The sequence below is a fragment of the Panthera pardus genome, unplaced genomic scaffold (genome assembly GCF_024362965.1).
Source record: "Panthera pardus isolate Hobbes unplaced genomic scaffold, ASM2436296v1 HiC_scaffold_3, whole genome shotgun sequence".
Lineage (NCBI taxonomy): Eukaryota > Metazoa > Chordata > Mammalia > Carnivora > Felidae > Panthera > Panthera pardus.
The window spans coordinates 52,662,780-52,677,065 of NW_026526876.1; the positions used below are offsets into that span (position 1 = coordinate 52,662,780).

General features: G+C 44.4%; 1 pseudogene; it reads right to left on the reverse strand.

Annotated features, from left to right (window-relative positions):
• The window catches only part of LOC109251793 (THAP domain-containing protein 2-like), a 29,775-nt pseudogene extending 16,796 nt beyond the window's left edge, over positions 1-12,979 (reverse strand).
• Between the last annotated feature and the right edge of the window lie 1,307 nt (positions 12,980-14,286).

The following is a 14,286-nucleotide window of genomic DNA, read 5'->3' on the forward strand; positions in this document are numbered from 1 at the left end:
CAAATATCCTGGGAAGGAGAACAGGCTTCTCTTCTATCCTGGGCTTTCAGAAGTCCCAAAATGAGGCGCAGCGTTAGTGTCTTGGGGACAAAATGTGATCAGACTCTTTTCTCTTTCACCCACGTCCCTCTCTCTGCTCTATTATTCCTTACCTAAGTATCTCTCTCTGCCTCTCCCTCTTTCGGTCTCTTTTTTCTCAATCCCTGTCTCTGTATTTCCCTCCAGGATGTAGCTGCTATAGTTTCCACCACACTGGCTCCTGCAGGCATGAGGTCGGTGGGCAGGGAGGGGGACTTGGGCCCCCTTGAACTGAAGGACTTCTCTACCATCTGTCTCTGTCTCTGTCTCCCTCTCCCAGACGAATCCAAGGGCACTCAAATGAAAGTCCTGAAAGTCTGTCTTACTTCCTAATCCAAGCCCGCTCTGTTTTCGCTGAGTGCCAGAGAGGGTAAATGACTTGCCCAAAGTCAGAGAGTAAATCAGTGCAGGTAAGGGGAAGGTTGGGATTCTACTGGACCCCAAGTCCCCTGAGGGCGGTGTAAGGGGGAAAGGAGGGGGGGTAGTGGAGAGGGACCAGAGGACAGAAAGGAAGACTTTGAAATCTGTTTGATCTCAGGACATATCTGGGACATTCAAGACAGTGGGGACTATTGTGATAGTCATGGAACCAAATTAAAATGTAAAAGAGAAACGTGTTTGGCATCCTCAGTGTAAATGGACCTTGACAAGTCCTGGGAAGTCCCTGCCTTCAGATCCACCATGGCCTCAGAGGGGGAGACGTGAGGCCCAGAGCTAACAGAGGAAGGGAAGAGCTCCCCATGGCAGATTCTCCCTCCCCAGGGAGAGGCCTCCCAGTGCAGGGCGCCTACACTGCAACCTCTGAGGTGGGAGCAGGTAGGAACCATCATAGTGGACATCCTCCACACCTCCTCCCCTCCCCATGGGCACTGCTAGCAGGCCAGCCTAGAAACATCCCCTTCTCCCTCCTCCCCATCCAAACTGGCCCCACGTCCTCTCTGCTCTACCCACCAGATTCTCCCACAGCTGCTGCCTCCAGTCTCCTGGCTGCCACTGATGGCTTAAACCTCTCCAGTTCCCTCCTCCCCTCAGGCACAGCTCCCAACAAGCTCCCGTCCTTGCATCTTCCTGCCTCCAATGTATTAGTTCCACAAGCACGCGGAGTCTCAGGCAGGGGGTTGGAGAACCAAGCAGGGATGGGACTGGGTTAGGTGAGAAATGGCGGGTGAGCAGGGAGCTTGGACCGGAGTGGCAGCTGTAGAGGGAGAGATAAGTGGGCAGCTGGGAGAGATGCTTAAGAGGTATAATCGATGTATTCATGCCGCAATGAGGACCAAATTGGGGGCATTTACAAAAGCTTGTTGATTGATCTGTGGTTACTCATTGGTGCTAATGGTTTTAATCAAGGGAAGAGATCTCAATAAAAACAAATGATTACTCTTTATAATAGAAGTGTCAATGGGCACTTAATGAATGAATTTGGTAATTCCTCTTCCTGCTGAGACATTCAGTCTTGGGTGAGAATATTTAGGACCTTAACCCTGACTGCTTTTTGGGCTGTGCCCCACTTTGCTTGACCTTGGGAACCTTGGAAATGCACCCCCAGGGACACAGCAGAGTGCTCCCCAATCACCTGCTTCCTGTGTCCCCATTTCTGGAGAATCTGCCTATCGACCCTTGTCTCGCAGAAGCCAAGAGCCTTTCAGGCATAGGAACAGAAGCATTTCACCAGGAATGAGAAAGAATAAATAGCAGCCTGCCCGTAGCACCTTGCCTGATACTGAAGGCAGGACACTGGCCTCACCTCCACCGGCCCTTAGCTGACTCTCAGCACCCTTTCACACCCTGGTCCCTCTCAGAGCCCCAGTCTTTGACCTGCTACTGACCACAGAGAGCCCATTCTTCTCATCCAAATTCATGGTCCCTTTCATCTCTCTATGGACCTATCACAGGGCACCAACTTCTCTCTCCTCTCACTCCCAGAAGCAGCAAAGATGATCCAGGCAACCTTGCCCTAAGCCTGTACTAACCTAACCCATCCCCAAAGATATGGCCCATATCCAGCCCAGAGACCACAGGAAAAACAGAACTGTCGCCCCCTCTAACAGATATTTCATGGCTCTGACCTCTCCAAGACCAAGATTTTAATTCTGCCTCTGCCTCTGCCTCCCTGTCTGACCTTGGGGAAAATGGTCTGACCTCTCCGGGCCTGCAGTTCTGCAAAGGAAGATCAACGTTGAGTTCAAGGACTTTCGTGGTAGGGAAATGCCTAGCAAGGTGCCTGGCCCATAGGAGCTGGGAGAGATACTTTGCTCTGTTCAGTGAATTTTCCTCTCTCCCTTTCTCTCTGCAGTACCACAAACTGTGGGAAGGCAGATAAGGAACATCACCCATAACAGCCAGGTTATCAACGGCATTCCAAGAACCACAGAGGCTGTGGGGCCCCCACTGTCAGACATGTGGGCTAGGCAGCTGCACATTGAACCCTCCAGCCCCTGCCCCTTTGTTTTCAGCCCCGTAGATAGCAGTTTTCAGCAAGGAGAGCTGAAAAGTGGCCCAACCAAGGTTTGAGCTGAACAAATCAAAAGCACCAAGCAAGAGGAGCCCGTGCCTAATGCAGCTTAGAGTTACAAATGGTAACAATCTTACAATCCAAACTTGAAACAATAGGGTGGAAAATTGCTATCCTAATGAAGATTCTGAGGAGAATTGCAAGAGAATGGTGTGCACTAGCCCAGGCCAGGTTGGCCGTGCCAGAAAAGCAGCCTCGGTTCACTGCAGCATTGACTGAACTGTGGTCATCCATGCATCATTTATTCATTATTTCATTCTATCATTTGCTCACATATTGTTTCACCTATTCAAATTGCTATCCATGCTTCCATTTCTTACGCATTCATTGACTTATCCTCCGTTCATTTATTTGCTCTTTTGTTCTTTCATTTATTCACTCACACATCGGTTCAACAATATCTTATGAACATCTTTGTGCCAGACACAAGTGCCTGTAAGTATCCGCTCATATCCACTTCAATCCTAGACATCACTGCCTGGATACAAAGGAAACTTTTGCCCTTGCAGAGTTTTGGAAACCACCGTCAGCCCAAGAAGAGCTTGGAAGGGAAATGTGCTATGCTGGATGCCCTTCCCCTGCTCCTCAAAGATGATACAGTATTATAGGCACAGAGCCAGGGAAGGACATCAGAAAGCAACCCAATCAGGGAAGGGCCTTGACAAAGCCCAGGGTCTAAGAAAAGGGAATGAGTAAATGCAGGAATGAGCAGACATTAAGCCCCGTGATGAAGACAGGCACTGTGAACACAGCCTGATCTGATGGGCAGGGGCTAGGAGACTGAAGAAGGTAAGGCACAGGGAGGGGCTGGCGCTCACTCAGGGATCTTGAGTCCCAGGTGAGGGTATCCCTCGAAACCAGTAGTTCTCAAACCCTGACCTGCAGAAGAATGTGTTACTGAGCTAACCTGGCTTATTAATTTTTTCTCAACCCAGGGGAGAAAATAAGCTAATAGATACATTGTTCTCCATTAATATTTTCCTCCTCTCACATATGGTTCCAAACTGTTAGTGCCTCTTATTTATCTAGACCAGGGTCTACTTGGAGAGGATATCCAATCAAGCACAAAATTATGTATCTGTTATTTCAAGTTGCCTGGTCCAGAACTCCGTGGCTTCTGGATGCATGCTGTGGCCCCTCATCACATTTGCCTACAAAAGCATTGTAATTCTGATGGAGAGAGGAGATGAAAAGCAGCTGGTTATTGTTAAGCCTGTGTTGTCAGGCATTTAATTCACACGAATAATTACTTAAATAGAGTTTTCTACTCTACCATTTTTTCATGTATGACTTGAACTGGGAAGTTGATGTCTAACACACATTTTAAGATGAGCAAACTGAGAATCATATAGCAAGTACCAGAGCCATATTCAGAACTTGATCTGGCTTCTTTTCTTTACACTACACCAGAATATCTTGCCCTCCCGCCACCCATCACCTACAGCCACAACCCAAAGATGGACCCAGAGCTGCCTGTTGCCTGGTGTTCCCTCCACTGTATCACATTGCCATGACATTTGTTGGGGAATGAAAATTAGTCAAAACAGAAAATGAAAGCTACAAATGAAACAAAAGTTAGTTACTGAATTAAGCTGTTTTCTCTTTTTTAACATAATTCACTCAAATCAATTTATGTGCATAGGCCCAGCAGGTGCCCTCTGAGTATTCAACTCTGTCCAGTATCTGAACAAAAAAAGGAAGCTCATCAGAAGCGATTTATTGGGGCTGCCATTGCACGTGTCACCGTTCTTACAAAGGATGGGAGTCACAGTCATGAACAGGAAGGATTTGAAAGTGACATCATCATGCTGACATCTGATGACATTAAGGACCTTCTGACAGCTGAGCTGCCAACTAACTCCCTCCTTGCCTTAGCCTGGCATTTGATCCAATACCTAAATTGACCTGGCTGTGGACTGTATGGTTGCTATCAGGCCAAGTCAGTCCCAGCTTGGCTCCCAGAATTCCTTGGACTTTTCAGATCTGGTGTTATTGTATTAAATCCATTAGGAGTAAATCATTTATCCAACCTAATGTTCTTCATCTGCAAAGACCTGCAGTTCTAATTGTGTCTGTAATCAGACTGTTTCATTACTAACTTTATTGAATTAATTTTTTAATTAATGTGCCTAGGACCCAAGAGGACTTTTCCTTATTTCCTTATCACTTGAAAAAAAATAATAAAGTTGAGAATTTTAGGATAATTTGGTATATACATGCCAAGAACAACACATCATGGGCATATCACTAGGCTGGGGATGAGAAAAAAATAAAATGCTTGGAAGGAGTCTTAAATGATCCATGGCTATTAACCCAGTAGATCAAGGATATTAATAATAACAACTATTGTCATTATTTGAAGATCTAATGGCTTCAGCACAGCTCTGAGAGATTTAGCATAAAATAACAGTTATTAGAACAGTCACTGGGTTCAAATCCCAGCTCAGCCGCTTTTTGCTGAGTGACTTAGGACACTGAGTTACTAAACTTTCTCTAAGCCAGTTTCCTCACAAGATTCACAGTCCAGTGCCCAACACGTATCAAGTGCTCAGTGAATGTCAGCTATTATTATTATTATTATTTATTTCTCTCCCATCTTCTCAAGTTTTGTACACATTGTATGAGTGAGGAAACTAAAACTCAGAGAAATTAACTAACTAGATTACATGGCTAGGAAACAGCAGAGCCAGGAAGTCAGTTTGTCCAGATTTTGAACCCAGGTCCGTCACTTTCTCTTGTCCCTTTTCTATCTGAGAGTGATTAAAGGCCAAAATATTAGTCTGCTATCACCTTAAACATGTCTGTTCATCATCTCATGCAAATACGGTTTCACGAGCAGCCCTTTGACCTCCCAGAATGCTCTAAGCTTCCATTACACTTGTAAACTCTTTAGGGGTAGGAACATACCTTCCACATCTTTACAGATTCCAAAATCTTCCCCATAGCAGGATTCAGAAAGTAATTTAGCAAATGCTTGCATAGTCCTTACTCTGTGTTAGTCACTGTTCTAAGTGCTACACAAATATTTATCCTTGTAATCTTCATAGCCACTCTCCGAGGGGGCTACTGGTATTATTTCCACTTAGGGATGAGGAAACTAAAGCGCAGAAAGGTTAAGAACTTGAAAAAGGACACAATAAGAGATAAAGTCAAGATTCAAAGTCTACACTGTGTTATGGTCTATGTTTGATAGAACAAAAGAAACAACAGTCAGAACCAGACCTTGCGGAAAATTCAATCGTATATAGGTAAGACTTGGCCCAGACATGATTATTTATAATTTATGCCTCGTCTCCATTGCAAAAGGAATGTTAACAGACTGGCTTTAAAAAACCGAAAGTACGCACCAGACATAGCACCCTAAAGGCCCTGTCTCACCGAGTCTCACCACACACAGAGTGGGCCAAGGCAAAAGCTAGTTTTACTTCTGGAATACCCTTCCACCTGGAAGATTCACAGTCGCCCATCAAGCTTTACCTACCTGTATCAATTGTACCCACAAGATTTTAATTTATGGAGGTGACGGAATAATGATGTGGAGAGGCTGATGACACCGAAAGACAATTTTTTATTATATTTCCTGAGAGAAGGGAACACCAGTCTGGTCAGGAGACAGAGGGGGTGAGGACAAAGCATGGCCTAGTGCCTTTATTGCATTTTCTTTTTTTTTTTTTTAACGTTTATTTATTTTTGAGACAGAGAGAGACAGAGCATGAATGGGGGAGGGGCAGAGAGAGAGGGAGACACAGAATCGGAAGCAGGCTCCAGGCTCCCAGCTGTCAGCACAGAGCCCGACGTGGGGCTCGAACTCACGGAGTGCGAGATCGTGACCTGAGCCGAAGTCGGCCGCTCAACCGACTGAGCCACCCAGGCGCCCCCCTTTATTGCATTTTCTATGGGAAAGGCAAGTCAGAACAGTAGGAGTAGCTGAGGACTGACTAGTTTGTGTAATGCTGGTAGGTCTGGACTCCAGGGGTGGTCTCTGATTGTCTAGACCTGGCTCTAGGATGATATAGGGCAGAAGATTATTGATTGCCTCCTGGAATATAATAGCCAGAGAGAGGAAGGGGTTCAGAGTTTGGGTTCTGGATTGGTTAGTTTACATATGAAAGGTGGAGCCCTAAGAATAGGCTGGCCCTGGGAGAGAGAGTCACTCCCCACTCAGTGAAGTCACAAATGCCAGAGCATCAAGAATACAGAAAACAAGGAAATATAATTAATACACTATCCTGGAAAGTTGTCCCCTATTTCTCTATTCCTACTGTTTCCTCCTTTCTCTACTGCCATAGTATATGGAGCAGGCCCCTCTTACGGAATTCTATTTGCACTTATTCCCATGACTCCTTCTGTATTTTATCCATCATTTCAACCCCAGTGCCTAGAATGGTCCATGCTGTGTGCTTGGAGAGACCTTTGATGATTGAATAAATGTGAGAGAAGGACCAAAAGTGGACCAGAGAGCAGAGAAAAAGTTAAATCAGAGATGACACTATATATTTCACTCTGCTCTAACTGGCGTGGAGTGTCCTGGCAGTCTAGACAAGAAGGAGGAGAAGAAAGTGGAGGAATAGAGGAAGAAGGAGAAGGAAAAGGAGTAGGGGGAGGGGGATGAGAAGGAGAAGGAGAAGGAGAAGGAGAAGGAGGAGGAGAAGGAGAAGGAGAAGGAGAAGGAAAAGGAGAAGGAGAAGGAAAAAGAAAAGGAGAAGCAGCCACAATGGGCTCAGTGCTCCCACTGCTTATCAAATAAGTCATTCACCTTTTTGTCAGGTACTAAATTCTATGGGGTACTTGCTAAATTAGGTCTCATGGGAAGAACGTTGAGTAGTTTATACAATGGCCAGCAGTACCTGTATAGTCTTCATGTGGTCATTTTATTCATTGAACTTGGATAAAATAGAAAGAATAGTGTTGTAACAACTGAAAAAAGCATTTCATGGGTATCTAGGCTACTGAAGTACAAGCATCCTGCTTTCTGGGAATCTAACAGGACATCCATAGCCCAGAGGATTGTATGGCTAGCACAATACATATGTTGTCTTTCTTAAATGTCACCCAATTCAATATGTATTTTACAGAAGCCGAAGAGCTGTCAGATCAAGACTGAGCTCTGAGAAAAGGGTCTGGAGTGTGATTAATTGGAACTTGAGCCATCTGCTTCAGACGTTGCCCATGGGTCCTGGGGGTAGACGGCCATCAAAAGCCTAAACACAAACCAATGTGGAGACCCAGGATGTATGGTTGACCTCTGCTCTCGTCCTGAAAGTATTGTCTGAGCCCTCACTCTGGGTCACCTTTCTTTCTTTCTTTCTTTCTTTCTTTCTTTCTTTCTTTCTTTTTCTTTCTTTCTACTTTTTAAAAAATACCTTTATTAAGGTATAATTGACATGCCACAAAATGTATTCATTTTAAATGTACAATTGAACAAATGTTAGTAAATTTACAGAATTTAGTAATTTAGTAAATTTGCAACTACCACCGCAATCAAGTTCAAGAACATTTCTATCACCCCAGAAAGAAACCTCATGCCCATTTACAGTCACTCTTAGTTCCCATCTCTGGTTATAGGCAAACACTAAGCACCCTCATCTTTTCCTTTTATCATTTAAACCCTTCCCCACCCAAACGTGACAACCTCAGGCTCTTGAGGTCTTCTAAGCAAGAGCATCTCTTTGCTTTTTACGGAAGTCAGTGTAAAAGAATGAAACTTGTTTTCACTTAGCAGGGAGACTTGGCAAAATTGTAGCTTTGCACGAAGCTAGAAATACCAATAGCCAAAAATAATAAGCAACTCTCCGTAAGTTCTGGTTATCCAGAGAAAGCCGTCTTTCTGACTGCCCAGCCACCGTCCCATTTTGGCGTTCACATAAGTCGCTTCCTCTCTTTGAGGTTTGGCTTCTTCACCCTGTTGATTGCCAAGGTTCACTCAAGCTCTAGGTTTACAAGAGCCTTTAATGGAAGTGAAAAGGGGACAGCAAATGATGATGGTTGTTTTCTCCCTCAACACTAACTCTTTCTTTTCAAAGGTCAGCAAATCCCACACCTGCCTGAGAGATCATTTTCACCTACTCAGGTGCTTGTAGCCAGTTCCACCAGATGAGGCTTTTCACAGAAGGATAAAATACCTTTAAACATATTTTAGTTCCTTTCCTTGTTTAAAATACAGTGGGCTTTTTTTCTGTGCAAGAGAGATAGGCAGCCTTAGTTTAACTAAAGCAGCATGTGGCAGCCACACATAAGTAGATTCCTGTTGAATGCAAAGATAAGATCGACCCAACCAGACAACTGATGGGGGGAGAAGTGTGAGAGTGTGACCTTCTTAAATGGAAATGGAAATGTGGTCCCTTCTGATTGGAACAAAGAGTTCTAGAGAGTGGGAAACCGTGTGCCTGCCTTCTTTCTCTTCCAAATCTTCACCTTCTATATAGTGCATCTATTAATATGATGAGACAACTGTATTCTGTTAATACTAAGAATAGTAACCAGATAACTTTCTCATAGGCTTTACCTCAGTCTGCTCATGAACGCTGGGTAAGCCCTGCGTAGTCATTGACAATGGGCTCTACAGTCAGGGCCCATGCTGGACTTTCTGAGCCTGTTAACCTACAGCAGGTAGAAGTGGCAGAACCAGGGGAAGATCTAAATCTTGGTAGAAGTGAAAACACTTGGCCGTAGAAAGTCATGGTCAAAAAGTATCTAAGGGTAAGGCAAGACCATAAAATGGAAGAAAGAATTGAGGCTAAAAATAAGTCTATGCATGAAGCCCACCATGCAGTGTGGTTGCCCAGAATTAACCCCCCAAACCCCAGCCTTCCATCAGCTTTCCCAGTGAACTTGGGGCTTATAAGAAGGTTGGTCCAGAAGGAGTCACACATGGACCCCAAGAGGGAGGATTGCAAAGATCCCCAAAAACATTCCTGGACAACAGCTTTCTTGCTCTGTGAAATAGAGGGCTCTGGAGGAAATTAGAGTCAGGTAAGAGAATCAATTCTCTCAGAATCTTTTGGGTCAGGCATCAGTTGAAGATATCTGAAGCTCCCAGAAAGGTCACTCTAAGGAAAGGGACCTCCCATAACTTAATTTCCTTTTGTTACTTTGTGAGCTTTATTTTCTCCCACTCTCACCTCCCCTCTATCTCTTTCCCAGGCCTGCCAAGTCCTGTTTATTAAAAGTGTTGTGTCCAATTTACCCAGCTTTTAATTAAGCTGTCAAGTTGAAATGGGATTGTCTCCTGGGAAGCGAACAAAAATTTTATGGTCATTTAATTTTTGCTTAAGATTAAAAATCCTACTTCTGGCATGCTTAAAATTATTAATGAGATCCAGGAATTCTTGCCCATTTGTGTCCATTACAAGACATAAATCATTAAGCTCAATTAGGGGCAAGGGAAACGTGTGAAGTTACAGCTGGAGGTTGTGTTTAGTCACGTCTATTCAAAGCAGCCAAGTGATGTAGATATGACCATCAGGGGGGCAGGTGGGGAACAGAAGGACAGAAGGGGGAGATAGCAGATGGCCGAGTTAGGGATAAAGGAATGGACACAAAGGGAGGAATGGAAAAAGAGAACATTAGAATAGCCAAGGGGTCAAGGAATGAAGTTCCTATAGAAGATCAGGGTGAACAGAAGGAGGGAAAGGAATAGGGAGGTGAATTACAGGAGGTAAGGGACATATTTGTAGTTCTCACCAATAGTTGTGATTCTCCTCTTCTTCCAAACACAAGGGAAGATTATACATCCCTGGCCCCATGAAATTAGGCATGATTATGTGACTTCCTTTGGCCATTCAACTGAGAGCAGAAGTGATATGTGTGAGCATATCATAAGTGAAAGCACTTAAAAGCACTAATTCCCCTTGTTTCCTTCTCTGCTAGAGTGTTGAGACTGTGATGTCATTCACCTAATTTACTCTCTGTCAGTCTGGACTCCTGAGTGACTAGGACGGTCAGAACCCTCCAGTGACTTACTTTAAGTATACAATATGGCTGAGAAATAAACCTGTATTGTTTTAGGCCACTAAGATAACAGAAGTGTTTGTTCCTTCATCATAATTCAACTATTGAGACTGACACAGGTGGGTTGAAAGCAGAGATGCTGACCTGTAATAGGGAGAGGCTGTGGGCAGGCCAGGTAGAACCAGAAAGCATTAAGAGTGAGGACATGTGAGAGACAAAATCTGAGCAAAATCTGAATTCTCAGTCCCGGGACAATGTTTTGCATAGAATGGATATGTAGAATGGAATCAAATGGACATGAATCAAAGTTCTTTCTATATTTCTAATCATATGCTGTTTGCATGGTAGATGATAGATCTTTCTCAGCTCTCAGTATAAAGTTTCCAGTCTCTCCCCAAAGAGAGACTTCTGGATAACAAATCTCCCCATTATCAGGCCCACCTTTGGAGGAAGTAGGGTTGGAGAGATCCACAATGCTCACAACCTCATCTGCTCCAGCCAATATTCACCTTCTGTGCTTCTACCTTATATCCCTCCCCTTGAGACCTCTCCTATGTTCCTCTAAGCTTACTTCCTCTTGCTTGGTCTTCCCAAGACCAAAATTGGTCCCAAGATTGCCCACATACTTGAAACTTTAGGTCCTGACAGACCCCTGGGGCAGTGTTATTTCCTTGCAATGAAACTTCAACCAGACCGTATAGATAGAGCAAGGAACATAATGATTGGCACACGTTGACAACTGTTAGCTCCCACCTTCCCTCTGGAAGATGCTTCTCAGGAACTTTCCAGATATCCTAATCTAGCAATCCCTTGTCAAGATGGCTTTGCAGCTCAAGGAGAAAAGAGAGAGAAGTTGATGGGAAGGTTCAGCTTCAACCCAGACCAGGCTCCTTATGATCAACAGAGAAATTAATAATGTATGGTCCAGAATGGACTTCTGACCCAGACACAAGTAGACAGATCTCTAAATAGCTCAGGTCTGCATATTTTGTCCCATGCTCACACAAAATTTTGGGGAGGTAAACTAGTGAGGTAGATAGGGTCCCAGGCTTATCTGAAAAAGGCTCATTTTTCTATTTCCCAAAGACACAAGTTATCAAGTGTAGGATGGGGCAGAGTGATGGCCACACTGAACAGAGGTCACTTTTTGGCACTGCCTACTACTATCATGGACACACACACACACACACACAAACACACACACAAACACACACACACACACACACACCCCTCAGGAAAGCCCAATCATGGGCTTTCTACCCATGCCTGTCTCTCTAATAGAAATTCCTGAAAGCTGGGGAAGGGACACATATCATGGGATGTAGCAAAAATGTAATCACACTGAAGACAGAAGCTGCTTCTCAGTCACCTTGGGGCTCCAGCACTGTCCCTGCACATGATGGCCAGCATGAACTGGAGAAACAGGTCAGACCATGATCTAGATGGGAATTTTAAAATCTAACTCCACCTAAGGATGGAGAGTGGGTTTTCTGGGTCAGAAGAGAGTGTAGACAAAAGGGGTGGAGTGGGATTGGGGTTGTAATCACTCAGGAGTGCAAGGTCAAGCCTTTCACCTTATGGCCTCCCTCCTCACACTCCAGTGTGTCTCTGCTTGACCTCAAGTGTGGGGGTCTCAGATGCATGATTTCCTGAAGACTGTGCAAACAGGCTGCCAGAGATGCTTGAAGAGGACAGATTCCTAGTAGTGCCAGATTAGACAGAGTGGGTTTTATTATACAGATCCCAACACCAGTAGATAGAGACGGGGCTCATGAAGGACAAGACCTTGGGCCCAGAAAGCCATCAGGAACTATGGTGCCCATGACCCCACCTTATCTTCCCTGGACCCACCTGATCTCTCATCTCTGCCCATCTCTGTGTATCTGTTTTCTACTTTCTCCCTCAAGCCTTGCAATCACTGCTTCCCTGGGTAAACAGTGGAAGGTGGCCACCATAAAATGGCACTATCACTCTTTGAACCTGCATCACCGGCAAGTGAGGCATCTGCAGTGAAATGTTTAAGTCTTTGATTCCCAAATCCCCAGGGGAGAGGAATGTAGAGCCCTAAATTCTGGCACATAGGAGGAGATCAGTAAATGGTGACATAATATGGATGACAGTAAGACTTGAGCTGCAGTCTTTGTTCTGCCTCTGATGGCTGTGCAGTCCTGGACAAGTCACTTCATTACTGAAATCTCTGAAAATGGTGGCAATAGTGTTGGCCTCTGCTACCTCTCAAGGATGTTGTGAGCATCCGAGTTAAAAGGATACAAAAGTGTTCGATAAACTCTGAAGTTCCATGGATGTGAAGGAGTTTATGCCCTCTTTATTATGATCATCACCATTGTCATCATCACCACCATCACTTATCACCACCACCACGACGACCACCACTACCATCATCACCACTATCATAAACATCACCACCACCATCATCATCACCACCACCATCATCACTATGACTACCACCACCACCAATAAGGCCAATGCCATCTTGGTTTCCACAGGCTTCCAGAAGTCATGAGCCTGAAACTTTGTTTGTAAGCTAGGCTCCCTCTTTTCACTCAGAGTGGCTTCCAAATCTTGGATTGCATTAACCTGCACTATTTCTAATTTATTCAATTATACACTCAACAAATATTCATTGAGAACCTGCTATATTCCAGGCTCTGTTCCAGATGTTGGAGATGTATCAGTGAATAAAATAGACAACTATTCCTAATCTCATGTATTTTACATTCTACTGTGGGAGGGGGAGAGAAATAATGAATAAGAGGCATGATATATAAGTAAATTACATGATATGTTAGAAGGTGGTCAAGCCATGGAAAAACAAAAACATAAAGTAATATCAGGTGCCCAAGGAGAGAGAGCAGACAGAGGTGTCTCCCTGTGCCTTCTCTACAGCCTATACTGCCCCCCACCATTGTGGAAAACTTCCTAGCCTAAGATTTCTTTTTTCACTGTGATCTTCATTGAGAAGGTCATTATTTAGCAAATATAAATCACTGTGACCAAAAAAAAAAAAAAAAAAAAAATCCGATTAAAAAGAGATCTAAAAATAAGGTACAATGAATTAGTAAATTATTCACAATAAAGCTGGGATCTCAATCAATATGAAGAGTACAATGAAAAAGTTATAGAGCCAGAGAAATGCCCTAACGGGGCTCCTCTAGCAAGACCTTGAGCTGTGCCTCGAGCTTTCTCACTCACCAACCAGATACCAACAGGGCAATGGGAGGATCATTGCCTTTTTACCTCAGGGGCCCAAAGGCCTTCCCCTGGCTTTGGCCTATCCCAGACCCCAGGGCCATCTCCAGTCAAAACAGAAAGTAAGTCCAATGTGTTCTTGTAGCCCCATATCCCTTACCTCACTTTCCTCTGGTTGTCTTTCCTCTAGTTTCTTTGCCCTCCCTCCAACCTTGTTATCTCTTATCTTTAGTCTGTCTCCTATTTCCACTTACACTCCACTAACATTTATTGAGCACCTACTATGTACCAGCCCCCATTTTAGCCACAGGGAATACACAGCTGACAGAAGGAGCTCACATCCTAAGATGGACAAGTAAATAGACCCTCACAAATAGCCAAGATTAGTGCTTTGACAGGGACCATGCAAAATGTGAGGTGAGAAATATGAGGGGAGAAGGTATATCCCAGAGAAATTTGGTAACAGATGCAGTCCCTGACCCAGCCCTCTCTGGAAGTGGGTGCATCCTCTAAACAGCCCTGTGTTTGTATCTGTC